At 47.2% G+C, this 21,334-nt stretch overlaps 1 long non-coding RNA gene across 1 annotated transcript; it reads right to left on the reverse strand.

The window, feature by feature from the left end:
* Positions 1-2,745: 2,745 nt before the first annotated feature.
* LOC132431833 (uncharacterized) lies at positions 2,746-4,921 on the reverse strand. Its single transcript, XR_009520811.1, has 4 exons — positions 4,793-4,921; positions 3,537-3,670; positions 2,922-2,986; positions 2,746-2,760 (listed from the first exon to the last, which is right to left on the reverse strand). It is a non-coding gene; the product is annotated as an uncharacterized lncRNA (long non-coding RNA).
* Between the last annotated feature and the right edge of the window lie 16,413 nt (positions 4,922-21,334).

The following is a 21,334-nucleotide window of genomic DNA, read 5'->3' on the forward strand; positions in this document are numbered from 1 at the left end:
GCTCCTCTGCCTGCCTCAAGGTCACTCAGGGTCACTCAGATTTGCTTTCTCCTTCCTCATTGTCACTGTCTGCCACACACGCCCTGGTCTCCCCATTGGCCTGACTCTAAACTGTGGTCACAGTCACACCAAGCCTTGGAGAGAGAGAGAGCCCCGTCCAGCATCATCTAAATGCCTGTACCTTATGGCTGCAGCAAACGTGCAAAAGATGAAAAGAAGCTAGAATTCAGCCAGAAGTAACATTGTGAAGTCCATTCACGTGGGGTAGAGAAATGGCAGGAAGGAGATGACATACAACGGAATGTAGGGGACAAGGGGGTAAACCAAGCTGTTCGCAAGACATGGACATGGCAAGTACAGAGCCAGACGCAGCAAGTACAGAACCAGACACAGTAAGTACAGAACCAGACGCAGCAAGTACAGAACCAGACACAGTAAGCACAGAACCAGACACAGTAAGTACAGAACCAGACGCAGCAAGTACAGAACCAGCACAGCAAGTACAGAACCAGACACAGTAAGTACAGAACCAGACACAGCAAGTACAGACCAGACACAGCAAGTACAGAACCAGCACAGCAAGTACAGAACCAGACACAGTAAGTACAGAACCAGACACAGCAAGTACAGAACCAGACACAATAAGTACAGAACCAGACACAGCAAGTACAGAACCAGACACAATAAGTACAGAACCAGACACAGTAAGTACGGAACCAGCACAGCAAGTACAGAACCAGACACAATAAGTACAGAACCAGCACAGCAAGTACAGAACCAGACACAGCAAGTACAGAACCAGACACAGTAAGTACAGAACCAGACACAGTAAGTACGAAACCAGCACAGCAAGTACAGAACCAGACACAGCAAGTACGGAACCAGACACAGTAAGTACGGAACCAGACACAGTAAGTACGGAACCAGCACAGCGAGTACAGAACCAGACACAGTAAGTACAGAACCAGCACAGCAAGTACAGACCAGACACAGCAAGTACAGAACCAGACACAGCAAGTACAGAACCAGACACAGCAAGTACAGAATCAGACACAGCAAGGATAGAACCAGACACAGCAAGTACAGAACCAGACACAGCAAGTACAGAACCAGACACAGCAAGTACAGAATCAGACACAGCAAGGATAGAACCAGACACAGTAAGTACAGAACCAGACACAGTAAGTACAGACCAGACACAGCAAGTACAGAACCAGACACAGTAAGTACAGAACCAGACACAGCAAGTACAGACCAGACACAGCAAGTACAGAACCAGACACAGCAAGTACAGAACCAGACACAGCAAGTACAGAATCAGACACAGCAAGGATAGAACCAGACACAGCAAGTACAGAACCAGACACAGCAAGTACAGAACCAGCACAGCGAGTACAGAATCAGACACAGTAAGTACGGAACCAGCACAGCGAGTACAGAATCAGACACAGCAAGTACGGAACCAGCCCAACAAGTACGGAACCAGCACAGCGAGTACAGAACCAGACACAGCAAGTATGGAACCAGGTGCAGCTTGGCCGTCAAGAAGACTCTCCCTAGACGTCCTACCTCTGGCCCACACTTCCTAACTAATTCTCCTGCACATCATGTGACCTCAGCCAGTGGTAAGGGGTCTCCAGAATTCACTTGGGAATTCAACCCCAAGTTCATTTGGAATGATATCATCATTTCCTTAGTGAGCACGTGACATTTCGTCTTGAAAAGATACAGAATTAGGTGTAAAAATGATGAAGATAAATCAAACCTATCTTTGAAATACTGGGGTTAAGAAAAAGCCCGTGAATATTTGGGTTTTTTCCGATTTGTTATGTTTCAGAGAATTCTGTGCTGGAGTGCCAGGTCAATCCTGAAATTCTAATTTAAAGCGTGCAGTTAAATAGTTGTCTCAGATTCTCATTTTAAGAAAATGTAAAATTCATCATGTGTTCAGATTCTGTTTGTTATTTTTCCAGGGATAATTACTTAAGTGCTTGGCACGATTTGCTTGTTAATCAGATAATTAAGGAAATCAAATTATTATATTTGCAAATGCTGTTTAACTGTTTTTGGTTTTCTGAATAGGACCAAAGATTAATCAGAGGCCCTCTGTTAAAAATTATTACGTATTACTAGATTCACTGTTGAAAATAAGATTTGCAGGTTGAATGGTACATACAAATGTCATGAAGGGACACTGCCATTGTGTTAATAAGACACTTAAAATATTCGCCAGTTTTTACTGTAAGTGTATTTCTTTTTTTTATATAAAGCCTCTTGTGATTTCTTTTTTTAATTAATTAATTAATTAATTATGGCTGTGTTGGGTCTTCGTTTCTGTGCGAGGGCTTTCTCTAGTTGCAGCAAGCGGGGGCCACTCTTCATCGCGGTGCGCGGGCCTCTCACTATCGCGGCCTCTCTTGTTGCGGAGCACAGGCTCCAGACGCACAGGCTCAGTAATTGTGGCTCACGGGCCCAGTTGCTCTGCGGCACGTGGGATCTTCTCAGACCAGGGCTCGAACCCGTGTCCCCTGCATCGGCAGGCAGATTCTCAACCACTGCGCCACCAGGGAAGCCCGTAAGTGTATTTCTTAGGAGGCACTTGGGCAAGGATCACCTTTTCTTCCACTGCAAAGATCATTTCAGCCACTAATGAGCACGTGTTCACAAGAGGGACAACTGAGTCTAGTCTGAGCTCAAGGGATGTCGCTGGTCACCTGCAAACTTGGGTCACTCAGCCTCTCTGAACCTCAGTCTCTTCATCTGTAAAATGGTGTAAGAGCCATTACATCGTGTGGCTGATTGTAAGGGTAGAATGAGACCAGGTGGGTGAAGAGAGCCCCTCACCAGGGACCCCCAGAGCAGGCACCCATCCTTGTCCCGTTTAGGAGGACTACAATGAAAGTAAGCCTAGCCACATTTACCTGGACCACTGCTTCCTTGGATTTCATTGGAAATTTACGTTGTAAGGGAAACTTCCAGAGTGACCCTGTTAGAACGGAAGCAATATATCACACGTCGGCTTGAAACCCTGTAAGGGCTCTATCTCCAAGCCAAGACCAGGACGGTGGCCCCCGACCCGCGCCCTCCTCAGGCCGCTTCCATCCCCCCTCTGACCTCACAGCCCGCCTGCGCTGCCCCCGGCCCTGCCCGGGTGAGCACCGTTCCCCGGCCTGGGAGTGTTTCCCGCAGGTTCCGTGTGACCCACTCCCTCCCACTTTCAGGCTTCTGTTCAAAGGTCGCCTGAGCCCCCTTAAAACTGCACCAGACCCCCTCCCCCTCCGGGTGCCCCACTGCCTTGCTTTCTTTTTCTCCAAAGCCCCCATCACTGTTTAATAAAACACCTACGCTGTGACTCATTTGTGCATCCACATTTCCCCACTAAGATGTCCACAAAAGCAGAGATTTTGTGCATCTTGTTCACGGCTGTGTCCCTGACACCTAGGAAGGTGCCTGGCTCCTGGAAACAGCAAAGGACGTGAAGCAAAAGGGGCCGGGACTGGGGCAAGGTGGATCTTAGTCCGGATTCTGAGACTCACCTATTCGGTGACGTTATACAAGTCACTTGACCTCCTGACTCTTCATTTCCTCCTGTCCGCGGTGGGACAGTAATCTATCTGCCGGACCCCTCACAGGGTGCCACAGGATTACTCGGGGTGTAAGGGCGCATGGACTGTAAGGCAGGGCAGAAACGTGACAGATTATTTTCGTTAGCTGGTGACATTTCAGAAGATTGCCCACAGGCGCACTGTTTTAAATGTTTTCGGGCTGGGAATTGTTTCCCCTTTTATGGAGATTCCTACACCAAGTAGGACACACAATGCTCGGCCCTGTCACAGGACGTGGGGAAGGATGGTCACTGCAAATTTTCTCAAAACTAGCGAAAACTGGGTTCAACCTGAAGAATCTGGACATTCGTCAAGAGGCCGAGTTAGCATCTGGGGAATTTGTCTCATTGTTCTGTGAGATGCCTGGTCAACGTTCTTGCGGGGCAGTTTGAAAGATCGTTTGAAGGGAAGAAACTTGATGAAGCTCGTTCTCTCTGACAATGGAACAATTGTATAGGCGCACCCCTTGTGTCCACAGGGATGGTATGAAAGTTTAAGGCAAAGAAGGAGGATTTTCCTCATTGTTTATACTGGGTCGTTCAGTCTGCATTTTAAAAACTCCTCTCATGTAATTCAGAGACCAAGACTCTTTCTCTTGTAAATTGACACTTTTGCACGGAAAAAGCCCAGGCATGTTTGCAGTGACCAGGTCAGTGTGACAGGTCACCTCAGCGGCAGTACAGACTAAGGACAACGGTCCCACTAGCTAAGGCCACAGGTTCCAATACAGCAAGTTACTCAAAGCAGACACCGTGTCACCACCCAAACACCTGTGCGTGAGCTAACCCGGGCCGGTTCTGGGCCAGGCTCCTGGGGACACGAGACCACACGTGAGTGTCTGAAATCTTCTAGAGCAGGCGGGGGGTGGTGCCTGAAACCAGATACGGACACAGCAGTGTCGTCCTAATTGTCCTGCAGCGATTTCAGGACAGACTATTGGTGGATGGGAACTGAGAACGAGAGGTGAGCGCCACCTTGTGGACAGACCCGAGGATCCTCCTGGCACCCACCCTGCACCCCTTCCCAGCCCGCGTCTGCCAAACTCACCAACCTTCGCCATCATCTGATTCGAGTGCATCGGAGCGTATATTTGACAACATTCTTTCAATTTGTTCAAAAGAATAATCATTTAAAAGCAAATAACTCTAATTTCGCCTGCGAGGGCCCCCCAGGTACTGTGTGCCTACCCGCTCTCCAGGGAGGTCACACTGGGACACTCCCCCCGGTTCCTGGTTCGTGCCGACCGTCCCCCACGTCAATCTCACACCATTTGGTTTCATGCAAGGAGCGCTGATTACATATAAATGCCACGTAGGCCCCCGAGATGCCCAGTGAACAGGGCTGGCCTCTGGCTCTGAGTCGGGAGAACAGATGTGTTAAGTGATAAGTGCCGGGACTGTGTACAAAGAGCAACAAGTATGAAAGGGCTGGAGAGAGCAGAGGGGAGGGCCTGGGGCCAATGTCAACGCCCCCCGGGATCCACCTCGCTCTGTGCCGCTGTCCAGACGCCCCCGAGTTCCAGCTGGAGCTGCCGCTGTGGCCACGTCGACGAAGCTGATCCCCAGGGCCTCTGCCCTGCCTGGCTGGGCTGGCCTGGGTGTGGACACATTGCTTTTCCTCTTAGTTCATCCAAGGCAAGGTTGGAATTTTCCAGTAGAAGTGTTTACTAGGCAACTCAAGGGAAAAACAAAAACAAAAACATGAAGTACTAGCTTGCTGAGGGGAGATGCCTCATCCCGACGGGACAGACACCTAAAGTCCCGCAAAGGCGCACCTGACGAGAGCGCACGAGCCTCAGCGCACAAGCCCGTCGGCCTCTCCAGGCTGCAAGGCCAGCAAGGCAGAACGTGGCTCACGTGGCTGGGATCTGCAGCACATTCCAGAAGCTGCTTCCTAAACTCTGCTCTGGGATGGGCTCATGGCATCACGTCCCCAGCCTCCACTGCAGCCCCCTCCATCCTGGCCCTGGAAAACGGAAGCCCTTTCCTCCTCCCCTCCCCCTCCCCCCTTCTTCTTTAAGACTAATGAACATTTACATAAAGTAAAAATACGAATTCACTGATCATAAGCGTTTGGGTATGGACCATGGAGGATGCATAAACAAGTGTGATTTCATAGTCATGAGAATAAATAATACAAAAATATAACGTATATTTGCTGCAAAAAATGAATTCCAATTATTCAAGTATTAAAATGTAAAAAAAGAAAAAAGACTAATGAACACTTGAGTTACCTCTGAGCTTGGCAAAGATTTATTTTGGTTACTCTGGAATAGAATCTGCAATCTAATTTACCGCATTTCTCAATTTCACCTTGAGATGAGATTAAATGCCTCCCTTTTCTACAGAGTTCATTGGGACAAGTACGTTTAATCTGGGCAAACTGGAAATACTGTGAAACAAGGCTGAATCTAGAAGTTAATCTTGAGATTGTATTCACTTAGCAGAAACAGAGGCCAGATCTGGAAGTGGATTCTCCATGTAATGACTAACCCGCCAGCCATATAGACAAGGGTTCCCAGCCCTGGTCCTGGACAAGGCCTGAGTCTGAATCTCAGCCCTGCTGTTTGCTGTTTACCATCCAGAGCAAGGCCTTCACCACGCTGAGCCTTGGCTTCCTTCTCTGTGAAACGGCACAGACCGCAGAGGGTGAGATAGAAATGCAGCACCCGGCATAGCAGGTTCTCAGAAAAAGGCAACACATCATCAGAGGTGCTGTTCTCTGAGCCCCACCAGCTTCCAGGCACCTGACAGGCCACTTGACAAGTTCTCATTTACACCTCAGAACACTCCCATGAGGCTGTCACTTACACTCCACATTTTACACCTAAAGAGATTGGGTTTTGAAAAAGATGAACTCTCTTGAGGGCACGTTTCCAAGCAGCAGAGCTGGGCCTCAAACCCTAGTTTGTTAATTGCCAAAGCCTTTAAATGACTTTTTTTTTTAAGACAAAACATATAAAGAGAAAAGTACTCAAATCATGAGTCCATCTCAGTGGATCTCCACCAAGTAAACACACTGTGTAACCAGCAGCAGGTCAACAAATAGACCATTAGCTCCGCCCAGAGGCCCCTTGGTGCCCCTTGCTGAGTCAGCACCTCTAGTTGGAGCAGCGCCTCTGCCTCCAGGCCACCTCCCCAGCTTCTGGCTCCTGGCTTCAATGTCCTCTTAGCTCCCTGATGTCTTTTTTTTTTCTTTCTTTTTTTGAATTTTTAAATTAAATTACATTTATTTTTTATACAGCAGGTTCTTATTAGTTATCCATTTTATACATATCAGTGTATACGTGTCAATCCCAATCTTCCAGTTCATCCCATCACCATCACCACCACCACCTCCCCCCGCCGCTTTCCCCCCTTGGTGTCCATACGTTTGTTCTCTACATATGTGTCTCTATTTCTGCCTTGCAAACCAGTTCATCTGTACCATTTTTATAGATTCTACATATATACATTAACATACGATATTTGTTTTTCTCTTTCTGACTTACTTCACTCTGTATGACAAACTCTAGGTCCATCCACGTCTCTACAGATGACCCAATTCCATTCCTTTTTATGGCTGAGTAATATTCCATTGTATATATGTACCACATCTTCTTTAACCATTCATCTGTTGATGGGCATTTACGTTGCTTCCATGACCTGGCTATTGTAAAGAGTGCTGCAATGAACATTGGGGTGCATATGTCTTTTTCAGTTATGGTTTTCTCTGGGTATATGCTCAGTAGTGGGATTGCTGGGTTGTACGGTAATTCTATTTTTAGTTTTTTAAGGAACCTCCATACTGTTCTCCATAGTGGCTGTATCAATTTACATTCCCACCAGCAGTGCAAGAGGGTTCCCTTTTCTCCACACCTTCTCCAGCATTTGTTGTTTGCAGATTTTCTGATGATGCCCATTCTAATGGGCATGTGAGGTGATAACCTCATTATAGTTTTGATTTGCATTTTTCTAATAATTAGTGATGTTGAGCATCCTTTCATGTGCCTCTTGGCCATCTGTATGTCTTCTTTGGAGAAATGCCTATTTAGGTCTTCTGCCCATTTTTGGATTGGGTTGTTTCTTTCTTTGGTACCGAGCGGCACGAGCTGCTTGTATATTTAGGAGATTAATCCTTTGTCAGTTGCTTCGTTTGCAAGTATTTTCTCCCATTCTGAGGGCTGTCTTTTTGTCTTGTTTATGGTTTCCTTTGCTGTGCAAAAGCTTTGAAGTTTCATTAGGTCCCATTTGTTTATTTTTGTTTTTATTTCCATTTCTCTAGGAGGTGGGTCAAAAAGGATCTTGCTGTGATTTATGTCATAGAGTGTTTTGCTTATGTTTTCCTCTAAGAGTTTTATAGTCTCTGGTCTTACATTTAGGTTTTTAATGCATTTTGAGTTTATTTTTGTGTATGGTGTTAGGGAGTGTTCTAATTTCATTCTTTTACATGTAGCTGTCCAGTTTTCCCAGCACCACTTATTGAAGAGACTGTGTTTTCTCCACTGTATATCCTTGCCTCCTTTGTCATAGATTAGTTGACCATATGTGCATGGGTTTATCTCTGGGCTTTCTATCCTGTTCCATTGATCTATGTTTCTGTTTTTATGCCAGTACCATACTGTCTTGGTTACTGTAGCTTTGTAGTATAGTCTGAAGTCAGGGAGCCTGATTCCTCCAGCTCCATTTTTTCCCTTCAAGACCGCTTTGGCTATTCTGGGTCTTTTGTGTCTCCATACAAATTTTAAGGTTTTTGTTCTAGTTCTGTGGAAAATGTCATTGGTAATTTGATAGGGATTGCACTGAATCTGTAGATTGCTTTGGGTAGTATTGTCACTTTCACAATATTGATTCTTCCAGTCCAAGAACATGGTATATCTCTCCGTCTGTGTCATCTTTGATTTCTTTCATCAGTGTCTTATAGTTTTCTGAGTACAGGTCTTTTACCTACTTAGGTAGGTTTATTCCTAGGTATTTTATTCTTTTTGTTGCAATGGTGAATGTGATTATTTCCTTAATTTCTTTTTCTGATCTTTCATTGTTAGTGTATAGGAATGCGAGAGATTTCTGTGCATAATTTTGTATCCTGCAACTTTACCAAATTCATTGATTAGCTCTAGTAGTTTTCTGGTGGCATCTTTAGGATTCTCTATGTATAGGGTCATGTCATCTGCAAACAGTAACAGTTTTACTTCTTCTTTTCCAATTTGTATTCCTTTTATTTCTTGTTCTTCTCTGATTGCCGTGGCTAGGACTTCCAAAACTATGTTGAATAATAGTGGCGAGAGTGGACATCCTTGTCTTGTTCCTGATCTTAGAGGAAATGCTTTCAGTTTTTCACCATTGAGAGCTACAGGCTAAAAGATACCATGGGAATGCAATTAGCAAAACCCAGACCTACAGGACAAATAATTTGGTTTCTTCAACAAATACAAAGGGTGGGGAGAGAAAGGGAGAAATCAGAGATTAGATTAAAAGAGACTTAAGCGGCATATCAGTCAATTACAGTGATTTGACCTTCTTTGGATCCTGATTTGAAAGAACTATAAAAAAAATGAGACAATCTGAAAATATTTTAAATGAATGGATATTTGATGATGCTAAGTAATTGTTAATTATTTTAGGGGTGGTATTGTTATAATGGTTATTTTTTTTAAGAGTTTTACTATTTTAGAGGGCCATAGTGAAGTGCTTATAGACAAAATGTGATAGCTGAGATTTGCTTCAAAATAATCCACAGGGAGTGTATATATGTAAAAAGGTTGGGTATGTGTTGATAATTGGGTTTTTTTTTTTTGAGTTGATAATTGGTAAGCTGGGTGCTGAATACATGAAGATTTATTATACTATTTTTCTTCTCAATATTTATGAAAATTTTATGAAATTTTCCATAATAAATTGTATCTCCCCCAATTTTTATCTCTAGGATAATTAATGTATATATTCCACCCAGTAAATATTTTATTTAGTGCAAACCTGTATCAATGATGTACGTAGGACTAGCCAACCTGTCTGGACTCAGTTTCCAATCCTGGGTCAGTGATTTACCGGCTCCTGCTGGGGCAGGTGTGGCAAAGGTCCACAAAATAAGCAATTTCAACTCAGTACTCCATTAAGCATGAAAGGTGTGTAACAAGCAATTTTTGACCACTAGTATCTTACCACCCAGTTTATAGGCAAGAGACAAGAGGTGTGCGTACATGTAAGTGGGGATATTCACCCACGTGACATCAAGAATACCAAGCAGGGGCCCCTCCATCACTCGGGGGTGACACACACCCTCTGCATCATAACCAGGTTGCGAGAAGCTCTTCTGAGCCCATCGGGCATCTTCCCTGTCATACGCCCCCTAACGGTCTAGTTAATGCTGAAAGCAGGCTTGTTTTAGGTTAAAGTTCACTGCAGATTGACTAGAAAATGATTCCGCCAGCTGGGATGCTGGACCGCACGTCTTGTTCCTGGGGTGCATCCGTAGTTATTCAGCAGCCCTCTGTCTCCTTGAGGGGTTAGCACAAGTGAGAGGGACGCAGACACCTCACAGGAAAGACAGTGGGAGGCGCTGTCCCCAAGTGCAATCGTGCCAGCATCACGTACGCTGGTACTGGCAGCTTTACTGAAAAACCACGTGCCCAGCGCCAGATGGTTCATTCTGTCAAGTCGCACATCCACTTCACCTTGTTTTATGGGCAGAGGATGCAAGTAGGAGCTGAGGCAACAGCCGTAGAAGAGGCGGCAGTGGAAACGCAAGGTGAAGCGTTTCCAGAAGTAAAAATAAGTAGACACTCGGTGTCCTTGAACCAGCGTTCTCTTCTCAAGCACTCACTACCCTTCCAGCTGCCGGGCGATCCGTGCTTGCAACGATGCGCAGCCCAGCTGTGAGGCGTCCGCCCCCATTGCTGCCATTTTCAGGGAAAGCTGCTGTGCAGTGGCCACGTGTGCACTCGGGTCTTGGGGTCTCTCTCGGGCAGGACAGATTCTGAGGACTTGCAAGGGATGACCAAGCGCCGTGGGTGAAGCGAGGAGCTCAGAGCTGCAGTTGACTGTGTCGTGCTTTGTTCTCTCGATTCCTGGGCCTGGCTCCTGTTTCTCCACACCAACCCCCAGTCACTGCGTGGGGCCGTGTCCGCTCACAGCTGGTTCATTTCCAAAACAGACTTAGGGCTCCACTGCCCTCGTGGGAAGGACTCTGCTTCCTTCAGGTCTGGTTTTTCAACTTTTTCTTAATCTAGGAGGTCATTACGGCACAGGTGGCTCTTGTTATAGCTCCACTTTCAGAAATGACCTCCCTGCTCAGCTGGACCAGGACTCCAGGGCTTGTCCTAGTTGCACTGTTCTTTTACTCCCAACTTCAGGCAGGAAAATGCAGGCCTCTCTCGTGCTTGGCAATCAGACCAGAGCAGAGACCCCCTCCGCCCCTCCCCCCAGGAAGTGGCTGATAGCTCGGAGCCCACGGCATCTTCTGGACAGAGGGAACCGCCCCCAGCCTGCAAAACAGCCTGAGGGCACAAGAAGCCGGTCTCAGAGCCGTTATTGAAAATTCTGCCTCTGTTTCCATCATTTCAGTAATTCAGACAATCTCTTACAGGTCATCTAATGCCTTAGCTTTCTCCCCCATGCCACACCCACAGGTACAAAACTTTCTGCTTTCACCATTTGTTTGGCACTTAGAACTATATGGTCAGCTTGGCTCCAGATACATTCTGATTCTCGAGCTACGTCGTGAAGGGGTGAGCCCCGCCCGTAGCAGGACTGTGGGGCGGAATGGTGACCATTTAACTTCTGCAGGCAGCATTTCACCTTGCGTGGAGAATTCTTTTTTGACAAAACCCTTTGAGGTACTATTTTGTTGCAGGGGGTGGGGGTGGGGTGGGGTGGGGTGGGGGGGAACAGCCCTTGGGGCAAAGCCAAGATGGATGGGAATAAAACTATAAGAACAAAATTGTTCTGGTTAATATATTTACTCAGGGCAGCGCAAGACTGAATGGCTAGGAGACCCTAGGCCAGAAAACAAAACCAAAACCAAAACAGTAGATAGAGGAGTAGGAAACAGCGGAGAGCAGAAGGGCTTTATCAGCAGGGGTTTTTGGGGTGGGGGGTTGTTCACTTGGGGGAAGTTTTGTGGGGCAGTAGCTCAGCCCCTCCATCACCCCCTCGTGCACCCCACCTCCTCAAACCTGGGGGGAGAGGGAGCCCCCAGTGGGGGGCTGCAGGTTCAAGAGGAACAATCTGGGGAAAGGATTTCAGAACAAGAGGCTAGAGGCGACTGCGAGAACCTGGAAACTCCCCCACCTCCCTGCAAACATGGGGAGGATGCTGGTTGTCCCAGCATTTGTGAACTGGGGGTTTGAGGAACTCTATTTACATTTCTACACTTCTGTGTAGTGACCCCGGCGGCGAGAGGACTGGGCCCATCTACGCAGCTGACCATCGATGCACCCCCCCCCGCTCCCTGCAGGCCCAGGATCCGATTCAGCAAAATTCATGCTGAATTAATTTTGGTTACTATGAAGATGCTGGTTTTAAATTGGGCAAAAGAGCCCGCATACAGATCTGTCTGTCCCTTTCGGGCCTAGAGTCTGGCTGGTGAACAAGACCTTTTTCATTTGGTACCATAAATGACACATTCAGAAAGATTCTGTCAATTCAGGCCTGCGGAAATATTGGTGTCAGAATCAGCAACACTGCACCCTTTGTATGACATGAGCCCGGTAATAGAGAGCCCGCTAATACCGTCCCCAGCGGATTTTATTAATCACACCTTACAAAGGAGCCCTGTCTGCTGAGAGGTTGATACAAAGAGGTTGATACAGAGTCTGCTATTCATTTTTCTTTTCCATATAGTTACTTTTTAAACAAATTAAAAGAATCATCTGTAAGTGTTTCCTTATAAAAAATACTATAGTCACAGAACTTGGAAAACCAAGGGGAGAGAAGAATCGCACACTTCTCCCACGCTGGCACAAGCCACGTGAGCGCAGTAATATATTTCTAGGAACATTTTGATATAGTTCTTTGCAGCTTTTCATTGTTTAATTTTTTTGAAAATTATAAAAACTTGCAAACATACAGAAAATAATATAATTGGCACCTCCGTGCTGACCACTAAAATTAAAAACCTGCTAGCATTTTACTATGTAATTGTATACATGCAATCACTGTATCCCTCTCTTTTAAATAGATAAAGGATGACAGATATAGCAAAGGTGCCTGGGATTCCATCCACCCACACACACCCACATGTTGGTGGCTGTGTGATCCTTCATTTTTTACTGCATATCACGTGTTCCCATAAACATCTACTGTTTTTTGTGTGTCTTTGAAATATACATAAGTGATAACCTCTTATACCTTTTTGCTCTTTATTTTTCCTTCCAACGTGATGTTATTGCAACTCACACTGTCTGCGTTCACCTGGGGTGTCAGGGCAGCGGCCCATCCCCTCCCACCCCCCCCAGCACACTGTCCTGCTGCAGCCATAAAGCCGGTCATGGCTCAGGACTGTCCCCAGCTTCACCCTTCTCCAGTGGCTGCACCATCAGAGCTCATCCTGGTCAGCTCAGGTGACGGGGACAGCACACCGTTCCTTTACCAGGACCGTCCATCAGTTCCAGACAGGACTCCAAGCCGCGCCCCCTCCCCATCCCTTCTCACACCCGTGCCCTTCGCACTCATCCCCTTCCTTCCTCGTAGGCCATGTCTGCGTCCGCCTCCCAGCCTTTGCTCATACCCTTTCCACAGCCTGGAATATTCTCCCCTCTTGACTTGTTCAATCCTTCACAACCAGGCTCAAGACCTCTCCTGCACGAAGCCTCCCCTGCCCGCCCAGGCTTCCCGCTGTTACTTTCATTGTGCTCTCTGGCCAGAGTTACTGGGACTCCAGGGTACCTACTCATAAATACAGAGAGGTGGGACACGATACCCAGTGGTGACTACCGTTTACTGAACTTATTATACACTAAGCAGTGTGTATGTTTCCACATCAATCTCCACCACAAGTCGGAGAAGTAGGTGTTATTAGCAAATGTCATGTATTCCCATTCTAAGATCCTGAAATTTGAGATTGATGGCATCTCACCACTGCAGTTCCCTGGAGGAAGTCTGCCTTCTCCAGGGAAGATCCGCATTTGCTTCTGCCAGAATCAGGGAGCAACACAGAGGCCACTTTAAAACGGATGCTGCGCTCGCCGGTGCGAATTCAGTCCACTGACGGATCACGATACGCTTTGGCTTCAAATCTTCATGCGACTTTTATTTCCTTGCCTCCCCACGTGCCCAGGTGGAGGCAGGTGTGCTTCCTCGCTCACGTGTCTGCCTGGCTGAGCCATTTCTCTTTTCCCCGCACAGTGAATGGTTTTAGTGTCTCAGCTTTGCACACGGGTCTCCACTGGACTCTCCAGCTCGGGCACTTGTTATTTCTTGGTGGTGTGGAATATGCTGCTCTATGACATCATGGCTGCACCTTCAGCTCTGTGATATAGGGACCTCATTCACCAATGGAAAAAGAGATGAAGGACTTAGTTCAGAGCCTGTGGGTGTAGGTGAGTGAAGGAAAAGCGCAGCGGCACTTACGGACGCTTGCCGATTTATTCATCGGTGGCTGTGTCTGACTCCACATTCCTGGAAATCAGTCTAGATTCTCAGTGGATCCACTTGGCTCTGAATCCCAAGCTCAGGTGAGCATTCTTTCCAGGAGGTACACAAGCTTGGTATACAAACTCACTTAGGCAAACAAGAGACACTCAGTTTGTCCTCATTTTGATCATCGATCTGGGATGAAGAGAGAGGTAGCTGGAGCACATCTCAGAGCAGAGCAGGGGGCTGGGGGGGGGGGCACGGGCTCTTAGCTCACCTTCCACCTCCAGCTCAGACACTCTGAAGGCCAAGTTCTCTGGGATCTCCCATCCACACTCAAGCTGGCTTTAAAATTCCTGTCCGAAGTCATCTTCTTCCACTTGTTATTGGTTAAGCGTTCTTTCAGAGCAAACGAGTTCGAGGACTCTTCAGCAACTCCACACCCAACAACACAGGTGAACCTCAGAGACGTATTGTCGCACGAGTCCACTTAAGTAAAGTTCCAAATAAGCCAAGTCAACTCCCAGTGACGAAGCAGAGGGCTCCCCTGTGGGTGGGCAGGGATGGAAGGGGCTCATGGGGGCTCCTGGGATGCGGCTGATTCTGTTTCCATATCTGTTTGCTTTGCTACATTAGCGTGTTCATTTCGTGGGCATTCTTGGAGCTCGATCCTCAGACATTGTGCACTTCTCTGTATGAATTATGCTCAACTAAAAGGTTTACTTTAAAAAGGTAAATCAAAAGTATTCTGTATATATAACTGTATAACTGAATCACTTTGCGTACACCTGAAACTAACAACATTGTTACAATCAACCATGCCCCAATATAAAATAAAAAAATTTTTTAAAGTATTCTGAAAACAACTGAGGATTTTGGAGATTACTCCCAAAGGGGAACAAACTCATAAAGAGAGGAAGGCAGTGAGGAAAACAGAAAGGAGATGAGGTGATTGGCATAATGGGACCAGTTGGAGCTGCTGGGAATCAGATCTCCGGGGACGACAATACTGATTCCCAGCTGGGCTTCATTTGAAAGCAGCATTCATGCCCCTGTCTACGCTGCTAGGATGGCAGCGGCCTTAACACACTTCTAAGATGCTGTTCTAGCAAGCACTCAAAGGGAGAACTGAAAAACAGGCTGGCCATTTCCAGAGATAACTGGTGGCTTTTCCCCGGCCTTGGGCCTCCCCCGCAAGTGCAAGGGCTGGGCTGCCACGGGCGCCCGAGGTGTCTACCCTGCCCTGCGCTGTGAATCTCTTACTGGTTGACTGCTTCAGTGCTCAGAGGGGTCCTGGGCAGGACAGGTGGCTCAGGAAAGCATTTCAGGGTGCCATCCGTCCACCCTATGGAAGGGGCTGGTGCAGCTGCGCTGTGACGTCACCTGGGACCCTGTGCTCCCTCCAGGAATAAGGGAGACATTTCAGGCTGTCAGGGTAGCGAACTGAAGCTTTATGAAGCTGACAGCGTTGCTGGCAAGAAGTTTTATGCATCGCCTAGGTCCCCGTCTCTCTGGGTTGGTTTGTGATTCGTACAGGTTTGTGTGCAAACACACCACCCATCTGTTCCCACGGAAATTTATATCCAGTTCTGTGGACCCTTTCTCCCACTTGCAAAGCAGCCTGTGTGCAGAGGGGGAGTGACCCCGAGATGTGGAGATTTATGCTGGGACCAGCCCAGGGGAGGGGACAGGGATCCAGGGACCCGGCGGCGGAAAGCAGAGCTGTGTCTGCAGAGCTCGGGGACGTGTGTGCATCTTTGTCTGCCGGACGAGGAGAGAAGGGGACTTCCTGCACGGGCCCTGTTGCCCGAGGCTTAGGGAGAAAGCTGAGACTCTATTTCCTGTTTCTAGGGAAAGAAAAAATTCCATCAAGCAAATGACTCAAGGTTCAGCTCCAACTGCAGGATGGGGCCTCATGTGCCGTCCTGGGTCTGGTTCCTGAGCCCCTTGGAATCACTTACTCAGTGAACTGTCTTGTAAATGACAACCTGACAGCCGATCACTGACACCTGCCGCATCCCGAGGCCTCCGAAATTGCTTCCAGACACACCAGCGTTTTTCTTTTTAATGCTGTTAGGAACCAAGGGGAAGTTGTGAGACTGCTGCTTCCCAGCACATTCCCGTTACAGGGAACGGCCGCAGGAAGGTGACGCTTTGCTCTATGTACGGCGGAACGCGGTGAGAGGCCCCCTCTGGCTTGGAGCCTGCGGCCTCTCTGGGCAGCGAGGCCCCAGAAGGACCAGCGGAAGAGCAGCCCGTGATGCAGGGCAGGTGCACTCGCCCAGTTTTCTCATCTGTGCTGAGGCAGGGCCCCCCTGTTTTCTCCGAGGACTGTCCTGCCCTGGAGACAGAGCTTCTCGCTTCTTCACAGCTCAGCAGCTGGAGAAAAACCAACTAGTTCTTCCTTTACAGCAGTATGCGTTCTCTGGGAGATACGAGGCACGATTCTTGCCAACCGTCCTGGAAACCCTACCTCCTGCCTCGCCCCGCGGTGATGCGGATGTAGACGCGGCTTCCCGAAGGCGAGCAGCCCGGCTCAAATCGCATCCTCCCACCACGGTGGGTGGCCGGCAGCTCAAGAGTCAACCTCTCGACCATTTTTGCAGAAGCGACAGCTGTGTCTGGAATACGCACGTGAGTTGAACACGGCTCCCCAAGGCAGCAGCCTCTTCCGTCCTTCCGAGCGCGCTGAATACACGTGGGCAGGAGACAAGGAGTCCGAAGCCCCAGCTCCCAGCCCAGCCTCGCGACGAACGTGCTGGCGATGCCCTGAGCCGTCGCTTCCGTGTCTGCAAAATGCGGGTCCAAAATACGCCGCCTTCACAGAAGTCAAGGAATCTTACATTTTTAATTTTTTTTTAATTTTATTGAGGTATAGTTGATTAGGAATTTTAAATATATGAAAAAAGGTATGGGAGAGCGCCGGAGAAACTCCACAACCAAAACGTTCTATCACTAAGCTATGAAACATGGCCAATGTAACTTGTTATGATGAATTGAACAAAACGCTGCTGTGATTTTTACTGATCTGTTCATACCGTTTCCATGAAGAATAACTAGCGAGCAGAAATGGACGCATCAGGGATTCAAAACCATTGACTGGCTGGGCAGAGAACTGGGGGAAGGAGGCGGCAACATTTGTGTTAACATAAAAAATTTAAAGAGGAAAAAATGAAGATATATGTGCTTAAGACACACACAAGAGGGTGACAAAAAGAATAAGCACAACTCGGACTAGAAGAAGGAGCCGGGCGGTGGAGGACAGGAAGGAAGTCGCTTCCTGGATTCCCGTCTGGCCCAGTGGAGAGGATCAGTCATCCGTCTCCACTTTCCCTCCCCACCTGGATGACAGGGGCTTGGAGGCAAGAACTTTCATGGCTGGGGCCTGGCGCCTGAGCCCACGGCTGGCAGGGTGGTCCCCACTCTATGGATTGGTGCAGATGCTTCCGTCCAAGTTCACCCTGTAGAGGGAAGAGGAAAGTCCTGGCAGCCGCTGGTCAATGTCTGGTCCACCGAGCTGGGCTGCTGTCACTAGAAAGAAAATGACTCAGGGTCAGCTGACCATGGAGTCCCGGCCCGTCTAGCTGAAGCCCACTTCACGAGACTGCTGTTTGGAGATTCCTCCCCCTCTGCTGTCACTCTCTCCCCGTCCTTACTCTACACTCTCCTGGGTCTCTTCTACCCCTCAGCTCTCCTGGAGGGTCCTGGCTCCACCAGGGGGTCCACAGCAAGGTCCTGGAGGTCATGTCGAACATGGCGCTCAAGTCCTTCCATCGCAGAAAGACGTTGGGAAGAAGAGCTCGCATGGTTGTAAGCTGCACGGATGCCTCCTTCGGGTTTCATACAAACAAAAGTCCGCTTCCTCTCACCACACACCTCCTCTCGCTCTCGACCAGGGAGGGGGAAGGGGAGCCAGTCCTGCCTCTGCTCCTTAAATATTTCCAGTAATTGTAGCATCACACTCTGCCCCTTTCAGGTCCTGCCAAGTCACCTGGCTAGGAGGGCGGCCTGTCTAATGTCCACAGGATCCTGAAACACAGATGCTGCTAAATTCACCTCTCCTCAGGGCCCATTGCCGAGGAAAAACAGGCTCTATTTTCATTTAGGGGTCTCTGGAGACAGGAGGGTGGATGAAGTGACCTCCGGAACTCCAGGCTAGGCTCAGGAAATTCTGACAAACTCAGAAATGCAGGTTTAAGATACCAGCAGGCTTCACACAATGAGACCCTTTTTAGCATGTGCTGCTGCAGGCTGATGAGCTGAATTAATCACTGTTCTTTGCAATCAGCTAAGGAAAATGGCCGTTCCTTCAAAAAACAGCTGTCAGCAATGACTATAAATTGATTCATTTTATGTGCAAAGATGCCCTGTGATAGGTTGTCAGCTCAATGAATTCTTACTCCGATGTGACTCGAAACAGAATGTTGGAAGTGACAAGCTGTGAATGAACAAGACGGGGTAATAAACAGCAGTGTCTCAGTCACACTGAGGCAGCACGAAGAGATACAAGGGATGAATTTTAAAGTTGATCGCTAAAAGTCATAATCCTAACTATGATGCCTAAGGTCTATTGAACACTCATGATGTCCTCGGCACCGTACTAAGTACATCATTTGCCTTATCTCAACTACCATTAAAATATATCCAAGCAGATCTGTTTGCTATTGAGACCTGCCAGGGCATCATCAAAATCACAGGCCCATGTCAATGGTCTAAATGTACCAATTAACAGACAGAGATTATCAAGGTGGATCAAACTGTATGTTGTCTACAAGAAATCCACTTTAAATATAAAGTCACATACAGATTAAAAGTAAATGGATGGAGAAAAGTATACCATGCTAACCTAATCAAAAGAAAGCAGGAACAGCTACATCAATTTCAGGCAAAATAGACTTCAAAGTAAGAAAAGTTTCAGGGATAACGAAGGGCATTACATTTGGATAAAGGGGCTGATTCTCCAGGAAGACATAACAATTCTTAAAGAGTATGTGCCGGGACTTCCCTGGTGGCGCAGCGGTTGAGAGTCCGCCTGCCGATGCAGGGGACGCGGGTTTGTGCCCCGGTCCGGGAAGATCCCACATGCCGCGGAGCGGCTGGGCCCGTGAGCCATGGCCGCTGAGCCTGCGCGTCCAGAGCCTGTGCTCCGCAACGGGAGAGGCCACGACAGTGAGAGGCCCGCGTATCGCAAAAAAAAAAAAAAGAATCCACCTGCCAATGCAGGGGACATGGGTTTGAGCCCTGGTCCAGGAAGATCCCACATGCCGCGGAGCAACTAAGCCCATGCACCACAACTACTGAAGCCTGCGTGCCTAGAGCCTGTGCTCTGCAACAAGAGAACCGCAATGAGACGCCCGGGCACCTCAGTGAGAGAGCCCACGTGCCCTGGACCCCGAGGGCCACAACTAGAAAGAGAAAAAAAAAATCTGCACACCACAACTAGAGAGAAGCCCGTGCGCTGCAACGGAAGATCCTGCATGCCTCGATGAAGATCCTGCATGCCACAACTAAGACCCAACACAGCCAAAAAATAAAAAATTAAAATTAAAAAAAAGAAGAAAGGTCTAAAACCAGCAACATAACTTTCACCTTAGGAAACTAGAAAAAGAAGAGCAAATAAAATCCACAGTAAGCAGAAGAAAAGAACATGAATTCGAGCAGAAATCAATGAAATTTAAAATAGGAAATCAGTACAGAAAATCAACGAAACCAAAAGGCGGTTCTTTAAAAAGATCAATAAAATTGACAAACCTCTAGCCAGGCTAACTAAGAAAAAAGAGAGAGAATACAAATTACTGATACCAGAAATGAAAGAGGGATATCATTTGCGTATTCCAGTATGAAAAACTCTGTGCCCACAAATTTGATAAACCTAGGTGAAATGGACCAATTCCTTAAAAGATACAATCTGCCGAAACTCACACAAGAAGAAATAGACTATCTAAACAGGCCCCTATCTATTAAACATCTTGAGTCAATAATTAATAAACTTTCAAAACAGAAAGCACCAGACCCAGATGGGTTCACTTGTGAATTCTACCAAACATTGAAAGAAGAAATGATATCAATTCTCTACAGCCTCTTTCAGAAGACAGAAGTGGAGAGAATACTTCCTAACTCATTCTATGAGGCAAGTATTATACCAAAATCAGACAAAGACATGGGAAGTAAGGAAATCTACAGACCAATATCTCTCATGAACATAGATACAAAAAATTCTCAACAAAATATTAGCAATGTATAAAATGAATTAGACACCATGACCAAGTGGGATTTGTTCCAGGCAGGCAAGGCTAGTTCAACATTAGAAAATCAATAAATGTAATCAATCACATCAACTAACTAAAAAATAAGTTACATGATTATGTCAACAGATGCACAAAAAGCATTTGATAAAATCCAACAGCCACCCATGATAGAAACTCTCAGTAAACTAGGAATAGAGAGAAGGTTTGTCAACTTGATAAAGATTACCAAAAAACGGACATACTTAATGTTTAACGTGCAGCTTGCCCACTTATATAAGTTACAAGGCAAGGACGTCCCCTCTCACCACTCCTTTCCAAAGAGTGGAAGTCTTTCCTAATGCACTAGGACAAGAAAAGGAAATAAAAAGTTTACAGATTGGGAAGGAAGACATAAACCTGTCTTTGTTGATAGGTGATATGATGACTATGTAGAAAATCTAAAAGAATTGACAAAAAACCTCCTGGAGCTAATTGATTATAGTAAGGCTGCAGGATATATTGTGTTAATATACAAAAGTCAATTGCTTTCCCTTATATTAGCAATGAACAAGTGGAGTCTGAAATTAAAAGCACAATACCATATACATTAGCACCCCCAAAATGAAATACTTAGTTATAAATTTAACAAAATACGTGGAACTTCCCTGGTGGCACAGTGGTTAAGAATCCGCCTGCCAATGCAGGGGACATGGGTTCGAGCCCTGGTCCGGGAAGATCCCACATGCCACAGAGCAACAAATTCTGTGCGCCATGACTACTGAGCCTGTGCTCTAGAGCCTGCGAGCCACAACTGCTGAGCCTGCGCGCCACAACTATTGAAGCCCACGCACCTAGAGCCCGTGCTCCGCAACGAGAGAAGCCACCGCAATGAGAAGCCCACACACCGCAACGAAGAGTAGCCCCTGCTCGATGCAACTAGAGAAAGCCCACA

The sequence above is a fragment of the Delphinus delphis genome, chromosome 10 (assembly GCF_949987515.2).
Source record: "Delphinus delphis chromosome 10, mDelDel1.2, whole genome shotgun sequence".
Lineage (NCBI taxonomy): Eukaryota > Metazoa > Chordata > Mammalia > Artiodactyla > Delphinidae > Delphinus > Delphinus delphis.